Below are 11,293 nucleotides of genomic sequence, written 5' to 3'. Positions count from 1 at the left end.
AAGTAAAACAGTTTTAAAGGCTTAAGGGGCTATCCACATCTTTGGGTTCTGCATCATTGTAAACCGCGTTGCCGTTCTGTGAAGTGGCGTTGCCAGTGTCACACTGGGCCTGGGGGGGTGGAACCGGGTAAGTTTGGGGCATGAGGGGCATTGCGTCTGTGGAACAGGCACACCCCGACTCTGCAAACGTCTCTAGTGGGTTTTTTGGAAGGAGGATCCCTCTGCAGGCTGGCTCTGAGGATCAGGGGAGAAGCAGCCTAAATTCAGTTGAGAGGGGTTCTGCGCAGTGAATGAAAAAGAAACAATCGCCGGGACATAAACGGAAGGTGGTGTTTTTCTACAGTCTCCCGATGGTTTGACTCTGAATTCTCAGGTCCTGGAAAAATATTGCCTGTCTGGCAAAACATTTGTGTCACCCAAGTGGGTGCAAAAGGCCTGTGAATGGCGGAACCTCACCCGGTGGACATTTCCCGAACGAGGGGGTGACAATTGGTTGAGCCGCCAAACGGTGGGGACCCACCACTGACTGGAACGGGCCTAACTCACCATTGGACACATTAGTTGGAGTTTTGGATGGATCTTGCAGTCCAAACAAACCACTTTGGGGAGCATTAATTACTCAGGAACAAACAACAGACCTTGGCTTGTTTTTAGCTTCTCAGTGGCTTTTTTTTGATGTTGATCGGGCCTGCCTGAAACAGAGAACACCTACTGCAGGCCCACCGCACCGATCCCGGTCCGGACAGGCAGCACACATCTTCAATGTTTGGCTCTGTCGGCTCATTGGGCCACAAACCAGGGGTGGTGTTCCCTCAATCTCTGACACAAGGTGGAAGTCAGGCTTGCAAGATGGGAAAAGAAAAAGAGCTTGCTTAATGGCCCAGCTTTGAAATTGTTGACATTCTGAAAAAAAAAACTGGCATATCTTCAACAGCAGCAACACTTATTAACAGGGCCGGCTCACTGCTCCTTTGGGCTTGCACATTGAAAATCTTAGCCTTGGCTTTTCCGGCAAGAAGTCAAAGGCTAGTGATGTGATATGTCCCCAAATTGGGCAACAGCCAAAAAAAAATAAAAGACAGTGTGATACTTTAGAAGATGCGCGAGTGAGCTAGAGCAGCTTCTGTTGGATCGGAGAGAGCGGAGAAAAGAAGTGTGTTCGAGAGAGAAAAGAAGGCGCGGGGGAAAGAACAGAAAGAGAGGGAATTGCTTGGGCGTTTTTTGAAAAATGCATATTTGAGGGGCCTGGTGTGAATGGGGGCGAGTACGGACATAGAAGGACAGTGCCTTTTCTATTTCTTACTAGGAGGGGAAAAAGGGAGGGAGGAGATGGTAGATTGTTCTCAAGCAAAAGAAACGAAAGGGTTGTGTTGAACTGTTAACATAGCAGGCGCCCAGGTGCTGCTATGGCTTCACCCAGCTGCTTTTCAGTGGCGCATCTTCTGCAGGTGCGGCTCAAAGCACCACGGCCCCTTCTTCGACAGATTGTTGGGTGGGGAAACATGAGATAGAGGGAGGAAGGAAGGGGAAAAAAAGCATGGCTGGGGTGGTGGTGGGGGGAGGGAGGCGAAAAGGGAAAAAGTGGGACTTGTTTCATTTTGCTGCCAGGGGCCCCCATCATTTCTCTAAGTTCAAGGCTTAACCAAAAGCTATTTACTATATTAATGCTTTTTTGCAAAACTGGTTCCCCTTCCCCTCTTCCCTTGCCCTCCCACTCCTGATGTGTCCTGGGCACACAGCCCAAAAAAAAAAGAAAAGGAACATTGCCCACCATGTGGGGCGCACCGACACGTTGATTGGGAGGAGATTAGGTCCTTCCCATGTGGGACGGTCCAAAGCCCACATCTCTCGGCATCCTTGGAAATTCGTTTTTGATTGTCCGGGATATTGGTGTAAAGGCAGAGGAAGAAGGATTATGACCAGGCAGGAGGCAGATACCCACAGGGGGGGGCTCCAAGATGCATGGAAAATCTTATGCCAGAAAAAGAGGAACGGGAAAAAAACTTCTCACTTGACATTAACATCCGCTGTCAAATTTAGCCAGTTGTGCACACATCATTCCCTTTCTTTTTGTGAAGTGTGTGTGAAATAAGACCTTCCCCCATTTTTCTTAACACCTTCTACGGCATTTTCCCAGAATCAGGGGAGGTCTAGGGGCTACTACCTTGTAATTGTTGCAGTTTGGCACCGCTTCTTTTTTTAACTGTTGATGGGCTTCCTGATCCTGTTTGCAATTACTGGGATTTGTAGTTTGTTGTTTGTTTTTTTATAGCAGCAGCCGGCTTTTTCCCTGAAATTTCAAAGGCTACAAACAGCTCAACAGGCCTAACACATCCCAGAATTCCACAGAATTGAGCCCACACAGGGCAGTTAAAGCAGTTTCTGTTCACAACTGCATTTCATTAAATTCTGCAAAGTAGGGATGGGCAGCCCCCGGAAACCACTTTGGAAAAAGCTTAAAACTTTAAATAATCTTTATTGTTCTTTCATTGGCCAGGAGGAGGGAAGAGAGAGAGAGACTGAGAGCCAAGAAGGGCACAATTAAAAGATTGGACAGGGCCACCTCTGAGCCTTGGAATTTAATTGTGGTTTTTGGAGAACCAATTTAACTGGTCATGGTAACCACCATTCCAATGGAAATTTCTTGGGAATTTGTCGTCTTGTTGTGGATGTTGACACCCACCCCACTATTAGAATAATTAATTTGTTAAAGGTGTTAGGGTTAAAAAAACCTTGGTTATTTAATTGCCATTGGGGAGAGGGGGCAAATCTTAACTTAAATTATTAATAATTTACCATACACTTATATAAAACTGCGTAGTACATCGGTAAGCAGTATAAAAGTGTTAACTTGCTATTGCTAATTTTAAAGGATAATGCTAATGACCAAAAACAACAGTTGAAAAATTAATCATTTCCCACCGAAGAGGCAAGAAAAAAATGTGCAAGTTTTATAGGATTAAAAACTGGCTGCTGCTAAAGTACGGATCACTACGGTCCAGCGTTGGCCTTTTGCGTCCTTAAAAAAATTCTCTTAAAAAACTGTGCATTGTTCTTGAAGATTTGAAGTTGAGCAGCTGTCTTTTTGATCAGCTCCGCAACATGATGGCTGTGAGGACACCACAGGGGCAAGTCCCCAGGCGCTCTCTAACAAATACGATACTGTGGGACATACCTCCACAAACCAAAAAGGCCATAGGGACCAAATGGCCACAGGGAGGAGCGGGGATTGTGGCTAATACAGCATGTTCAGTTAAGGAGGAAAGCTGTCGAAGGATTGGGGCTACCCTATATCTGGCCCCAAATTGTGGCAGAGACAGTTCCACTACCTTTTACAAACTGGATCGGCAAATCAGTTTGAAACCATTTCAAATGATCCCAGGTCTTGAACGATTCGCTGAAGCGATTTATGGGAAGAGGGGAGCCGGAAGCCATGCGCACCAAAGAACATTTAACCACACGTCTTTTGCTTCGCTGAATTTTTTTCTAACATCTTTTTGGTTTTTTTTTTAATTTTTTTAATCTTTTTTTAAATTCCAGTTCTGCACCAGAACCAGATTGTGGGAATTAGGAAAAATCTATTTTTTAAACTTTGCCCTTTCGGACCGGCTGGAGCGGGGTCCATTTTTGAATCGATTCATTCGTGAATTTGGACCCCAAACAAAGTGGGGTTATTTTACAGGAAAAAAAAAAAAAAAAAAAAAAAAAAAAAAAATGCAAAATGGGGGGCAAAGTAAGAGGTGTGAAACACGCTCCGCTGTTCAAATCGATCCATCGATTCGGATTGCAAACCAAAAATTTTATTTGTACGTGGGAATGCGGGGACCCAGTTCACCCTTCAAATTACCCCACTTTTTCATGTTGTTCTTAAATGCCTTTTCTCCTCTGCTTTCCCCCTTTGCCTCAGCTCACTTCAAATTCAATGCTGCATAAAATACGTTCAGTGCCGAGCACAAGGTCCATGGAAGTCAAAAATGGAAGGGAAGCATATCCACAAAAACTGCTGCCACAGGAAACAAATTTACGGAGTCCGAGGGCAAGGCGGGGCAAAGCCTTTTTGGGAAATTCGGGAAAGGAAAAAAGGAAAAAGGATAAACCCAAAAGGGGTTTTTGGGAAAAGGTCCGAATGGGCCCATGCCAACTGTTCGATTTGCCCGGCAAAGATGACCTGGTTCCTGGTCACGGTTTTTTAATTTAATGTTTTAATGTTTTCTCCTGGCCTTTAATTTTAAATTTTTTTATGCTGACCTCAAATTTTTATTGTATGGTTGGAGAGTTTTGTGCATTCTTTCAGTATCTTTATTGTACTTGCCTCATGCACCTGGTTTTGTAGGGGGGAGGAGTGATTTCTACACAAGAAAGAAAAAGGAAACAAAAAGGAAACAAGAAAAGGATTAGATGGACCGAATTAAAGAAATGACTGTCAAGAAAGAAGGGAGGGGAGGGGGAGCCTTGCCCACCCCCCCACACCCACACTCGCACCGCCCCACGAATAAGCAAAAGGAACCACCTGGATTCCAATATAAGGAAAAAAGGGATTCAATTACAAAAAATCTCCACGGTAGGGAGCAACTCTCAGTCAGCATAGGCTGCTTCTGCACAGCAGAAATTAATCCAACTTTGGGCAGGCCTAACTCCCATTGGCTCAGTGCTATGGCATTCTGGGGGGAAAATTGTTGTTTTGTTTGTTTGCACCCAGGGATGGTCCCTGAACAGGAGAAGGCTATGTTATCTCCACATCATAACCCAAATCCCACAAGGTCCCATAGCATATGATTGAGCCACAACCAGTTAAAAGCTGGTTTTTATATCAAAAAAACTGGATAGTATTTATTATCAGGTTGGTTTTATTCATGGGTAGGTTATTTTTTCTTTATTCTGTATTATCATCCAAACCTGGGATTTGTTTCTGCAGGAAGTGGATGCAGCCATTGCATTCTGTCAAGGGAGCATCAATGCCCTCTTTGATTCAGACCTCCACCTTGCTGAACTCCTTTTTTTTTTTAGACTTACCCCAACTTCGTGGCCACCAAGTTGAAACATGAGTCAACCGGTGTTGATTTGCAGCAGCTATTAAAAGCCAACCACAATGCGAATCCAGGCGCGTTTTCTAGGAAGCACTTGTTCTAGATCGACGGGCATTAATCGTACCTCTCTATTTTCTGGTTGGTTTCGGCCTCACTTGGACTACTCCTGTGTCCAGTTCTGGGCAACGCCATTCACCACGGATGCTGATAAACAGCCTGCGAGCGTTGTCCAAGGGGGCGAACTTCTGAACTTTGTTTGATCAGGTATGGAAACCCTGTCTTATCGCTAGGAGGGCATCCTTCCTTGGCGAGCTGGCGTATTTTAGCCTGGAAGAGAAGCGGTTAAGAGGTGATCTGATAACCCCTGTTTTTTTTTTCAACTATTTTGACCTTTTTGGGTTGTTCCTAACTGCAAGATGGAGCCATTTTCGTTTTCTGCCAGCTTCGAGAGACCAGGACCCGACCAATGGCTCAAGCTCCCAGTCAAGATTACTGATGATTGCCTCACACTAAACATTGAAGAACACCTGACTGTAAGCAGCTGTTTTTGACGGTGGCATTTTTTGTTGATGCCTTCCTTCTTTGGAGTTTTATAAACAGAGGATTGGAGTGGTTATTTTTTTAGGATGCTTTTTGCTGCGAGTATTTTTTCCTGCATGCGCTGAATGGGGTTGGTATTGTGATGCTTTTTGGTGGTCCCTTACAGCCTTAGATTGTTGATTCTGACTACAGGTTTGGAGGCCCCATTTTCATGTGTGTGACACTTGAGTTTTGGGTTTGGTCCCTCTACTAAGGTCCCCAAGGCAGGTATGATAGATGTCCTCTTTGATTAGTGGTTCCAATCCTGATCTTTAGTGAAAAAGGCACAAAAATAGCGGAGAAATTCAGCTCAGCGGCCCCCGGAGCAGAGGTCCTTTTCCCCTGCGGTGGTTCCCTGAGAGCGGTGCGCCGTTTGTTCCTTCATGCAAAATGCATGTGCTGACACCGCCACCCATATTTTAGTAAGTTTTGCCCCCTAAAGCGCTTCCACTCTCGCCACAGCGCCAGCTTTGCAAAACGCACCCCGAACCGATGCCAGCTCTCTATTTACAATGCCCTCAAACGGCACTTTGAAAATACATAGCCACAAATTGCGGCCGTGCCACCATTGCAATCGTCAAACTTCACTTTCTTGTGCAAAACCGTTCTCCGGAGGCAGCTCGACATTGTTTTTTCAGACCTTTGGGGTTGGCTAGCTGGGCAGACTCGGAAACCCTACAATCCCCTAGGATTCTTATAGTATGGGCCCCATTGCCTGCTTATGCGTGTTCTCAAAACGCCTTATTTTCTTGCAGTGCAGCTTGCTCTCTAGTGCTTATGTATTCTGGCGAAAACCCCTTACATTATTTTCCATTTTGCCAAACTGGTTTTGGCTTTGAAGGACCCTTGAGTTTCAAGGACCAAGTTGTCATTTGGCACATTGAACTGTCATTTGGCCCACTAATGCGTTGGTTTTTAATGAAACCCAGACGCCCGTGTGAGCCCCTTTTCGAGCTTTAAAGATTTAAGATTTCTATTTTTAACTCTGCATCTCTGAAGCCCCTTTCATTTTCTACGCCGTTTTCATCTCCGCTCGCCCTTTCCTCTTGTAATTGCTTTGGCACATCTGGATCCTTGCTCATGCCTGCACATTTGGTTGATTGCTGCAGCAGACGAACATAGGGGTGAGGATGGAATTGTATGGTATGTGTGTTAAACACCCCTTTATAGGGCCATAAAAACTTACATCAAGGATAGCATGCTTACGATTATTCAAGACTCTTCTTTTGGGCTTTCCGAATTTTGGTGTGATGTTTGGAGGCAAGCGGGACTGCGATCAAAGTCCCAGCTCTCCTGGGCACATCTACACTGTGATTATAACTACGTTTACACACTTTTTTTACGTTCTTGTAGCTCCATCCCATGGCATGTGGATTTTTGTGCTTTTTAAGGTCTTTATCATCCTCTGCCAAAGAAAATATCTTGCCTTATCTATATATCTTTTTTTATATATTATATCGCACATGCATGGCAAACTATTATTATTATTATTATTATTATTATTATTATTATTATTATTATTATGTTTCATATGCACTTTATACACATAGCCTGAAGGCAATTTTATGCACAGTGTCTGTAATAATTTTGTGCATGAAACAAAGTTGGTGTGCATTGAACCATCAGAAAACAAAGGTGTTACTATTTTAGCCAACTACGAAAAATGGTTTGAGTTTTGGAGCATTTAGGGTTTTGGATTTTCAGATAAGGGATAGTCAAGCTGTACTGAAGTGATTTGACTATGTAGTCTCAATGCATCCTTAGATATTTGAGGGAGCTCTTAGCATGGTTAGGGGAATCTTGAGTTTTGCAAATATACATTGCTGTTTGTTTGTTTTGCAGAGGTGATCACTGCACAGGTTTTCACACACACAACAACAACAACAACCCACAAACCATCAAGTCAAGAGAAGCATGATTCCCCCCCCAAAAGCAACCTCTTGCTCAAATAGAAAAGGTACTGTTTTGATGCGCTGTGCAGCCTTTTCTGAGCCGTGTGCCACCCTAAAAAAACACATTGTGCCGAAATGATTCATATTGAACCGTGACAATCACCTTTGCCCATGCTCTTTCATCCGTTTTCTCCAATGCTTTGGACTGCTTTCTTTCAGTGACCTTAAAAAACAACAAAACGCATTTCCTCCAAAAAGAGATGCCCTGTTCATGAACTCCTGTCTGAACCACAAGATGTCTTGACATCTCGCTTAGCTATTTGTAGACCAGACACACTCCAAAGTTTCCCAACTTCCTGGTCTTCAGGGTTTCATCATCATGCCTTACTTTCAGTTCTTCTTTCTTTGCTTAATCTTTTACTTTTGCAAGTCTGTTTTCATTCTTTGCAGCAGGGGTGTGCAAACGGCAGCGCATGAGCTGGATGTGGATTGCACTTTCCCTATGAAAGCTCCTTGCCAATCCTGCAAAGGCACAGGATCCCCATGAAAGTGGGAAAATTGCAAATAAAAAAATACTATGTGAAATCGAAGGCTTTCACGACTGGCCTCCATCGTTTTTTGTGGGTTTTCCAGGCTATGTGCCCATGTTCTGGAAGAGTTCATTCCTGACATTTCGCCAGCATCTGTGGCTGGCATAGAAGAGAACATTCACAAATGCATTTTTTGAAGATGCCAGCGATACATCAGGAATAAACTCTTCCAGAACATGGCCACATAGCCTGAAAAACCCACAAAAAAACTATGGATGCCAGCCATGAAAGCCTCCAACTTCGCACATGCCTCATTTGGTTTCCCAAAACATCTTTTCCATAGGCATTGAACCACCCGAATGATGAGGGTGATGAGATTCAGCTGACTCATTTTGGATGTATAAAACCAGGATGAACATCTCCCCCGTCCCCGAGTAAACCACTCCCAAGTCAACTTCATGGATTTGTCAGAGCTTGATAGCATCTTGAAACGCTTGAGAACCATCCGTTCCGCGATTCCTTCTGGCAAATGCATCCATAATAGAACTGATCTCCTATATCTGACTCCGACAGAAGGGGTTCTCCCATCACCATCAGTGTTAAAATGTCTCCTTTCCGCTCTGTAATGGATCTGCCTTATTTACAGTAGAGAGTTCATGGGAGGACAACCACTTAACATGGCTATGCACATGACTGATAAACCTATGGAAAGAGTTAAACTCCCTTCCCCCAGCTGTTCCAAACAAATCTCATGCCACCCTTGCTTAGAATACATTTTTAAAAATCCATGTTCAGGAGATTAATTCTAGGATCTCCCATACCATGCGCAGCTCCGTTCCCAGGAGACAGATACACAGTTAATCGTTTGGGGACTGTTATTGTAATATACTCTGCTGATGTCTCCATTGCTTTTCTGAAGCAGCCGGCCGCAATGTCAGTCAAGGTTCTTAGTGACCCATTGCTTGCTATTATTGCAGATGGAAGGGGAATAAAAGTCAGAAAGTAACCATAAGGATTAGAGGAGGTAGAGCCACGTTGAAGAAAACAGTTTGATGGCGATTTCAAGTTAAATAAGACATGTACAAAACATTCTGCGCCATGTTCCAAAACATCTTGACATGTTCTGCATCTTCCCGCTATATATCTGTGTCAGTGTTCATATTTCCAAACGTTTTGAATTTTTTAAAAAATTAAATACATCTTCATACATTTGTGGAGCCAAATATGGCACCGTGAGATGCTAAAATGTGCAAAATGTGGAGGATAAGTACTCCTATCCATGTTTTAGCCAGAAGGCAGAGTCGAGATCAGGTCATTTTGCATCAGAATCCACAAAGGCTGAATTCCTCTACGATCCCCAAAGGCAGAACCTGAAACTGCACATGAAGCAAAATGCAAAGCGAATGCAAAGATTCTCACTCAAACAAAACCTGAAAAGAAAAGTTGAAGGAAGCCAGCCATTTTAACAAGGCTAGTAATACATCTCAGGTTGCATTATGCACATCCCAATGTCCTCCAAAATATTGAGGCGGGGAACCCACCCTCAGCTTTAATAGCAGCGTCTCCGCAGCTACTTTGAGTTGTAGGGCTGCTATCCAAGTTCTGAAGCCTATTCTTCTCTGCAAACTCCGCTTGGAGTATGTACCCATTATACCGGCGTTCTCAAACTTGTATCTTCCAGATCTTTGGGACTTCATTTCCCAGGAATCTTCGCCGTTGACCGCGTTGGCTGAGACTTTCGGAAGTGAAAGACCTGAAGATACTGCTAAGACGGCTGCTGGTCCCTTGTTGTTTTGTGACATATTTAGCCTTCTAAATTGTGGGTTAACCAGCTATCTTTTAAAATTAAGATTGTATTTATTTTAAAAAAAATTAAATATATAATTTAATTTGCAATTTAAATTAAGGCCCTGTTGGTAAAGCCTTCGTTTTTTAAGCACCAGGACTGCGAAGGGTAGACAAGACGGTTTGTTGAAAAGACCTCATGCCAGACTAATCCAATTTAATAAAAGAGAGAGACAGAAAGAAAGAGAGAAGGGGAATAATAAACTCCAGAAATACAGTGTTCACATTTCAGGGGGTTACTTGATACAGTTCCTATCCAAGCAATATTCCCAGAACATTAAATCTACCCAAAAGCAGCTGGAATGAAATGGCTATAAAATGGCTGGATGGATTGCATGCTGCAGGGCCCAATGGCCATTTTTAAAGTAACCAATGGAGCAGTGCTCTTGGGGTCCACTACTGGGTTTAATTACTTTAATAAATGGGTCCTTTAAATTCTCAATTTATGTGTTTTAATAGATTATTTAATCCTACTGTTATATACAGTATTTTAATCTACCCAGAGGAAAGGGATTTCTTAGCATATCTGCTATGTAGCCAAGTACTGTATATACAGTGCACCCTTGTCCATTCCGGACCCCCTGCTTAAGACAACTTCCCTGCATGTTTGAGTCTCATTGAAACTAATGGGGCTCGGGCGCATCAGTGCAAGTGCACCACGGGTGCATGCACCATTTCCTGCTCATCGCACGGCTTTCAGCATGAGTGGAAAGCCACATATAGGGCACCCATGTATGACACAGGCGCACTGTACTCTAGAAATTTTAGTCAAAAAATTGACCCTAACAACTTGAGTCAACTTATCCATGGGTCAATGTACTTTAACTAATATATATATATATATATATATATACACACACACACACACACACACACACACACACGCGCGAGTTAAAGTACGGTACTTACACACACACACACATATGAGTTAAAGTACGGTACACACACACACGAGTTAAAGTATGGTACTTACACACACACACACACACACACACACACACACGAGTTAAAGTACGGTACTTACACACACACACACAAACACATATGAGCTAAAGTACAGTACACACACACACATGAGTTAAAATACGGTACTTACACACACACACACACACACACACACACACAGGAACCATCCCCTATATATTATCTATCCTGGAAGCACTAACCCTGCTTCTATTCTCTCATCCATCCGGCCTTCAGGGTGAGCGCAAACAATGATGCTTGCTGAAATTTTGCAACTTCTTTGGCATTATTTTCCTTTGCTTCATCCTTTAGATCCTTGGTTTCGATTTATCCATGGGTCATATCAGCTCCTTACAAAAATATTTACAGCTGCCAAGCAAAATATTCTTTTTGGAACAATCACCGCCGTCGTCTGTCTCATCGTGAATTATTGAAATGGCTAAGAGGCTTCTTTTCT

This window comes from Sceloporus undulatus, chromosome 8 (assembly GCF_019175285.1).
Source record: "Sceloporus undulatus isolate JIND9_A2432 ecotype Alabama chromosome 8, SceUnd_v1.1, whole genome shotgun sequence".
NCBI lineage: Eukaryota > Metazoa > Chordata > Lepidosauria > Squamata > Phrynosomatidae > Sceloporus > Sceloporus undulatus.
The sequence above is the reverse complement of the archived record's forward strand: the minus strand, read 5'-3'. Positions refer to the sequence as shown.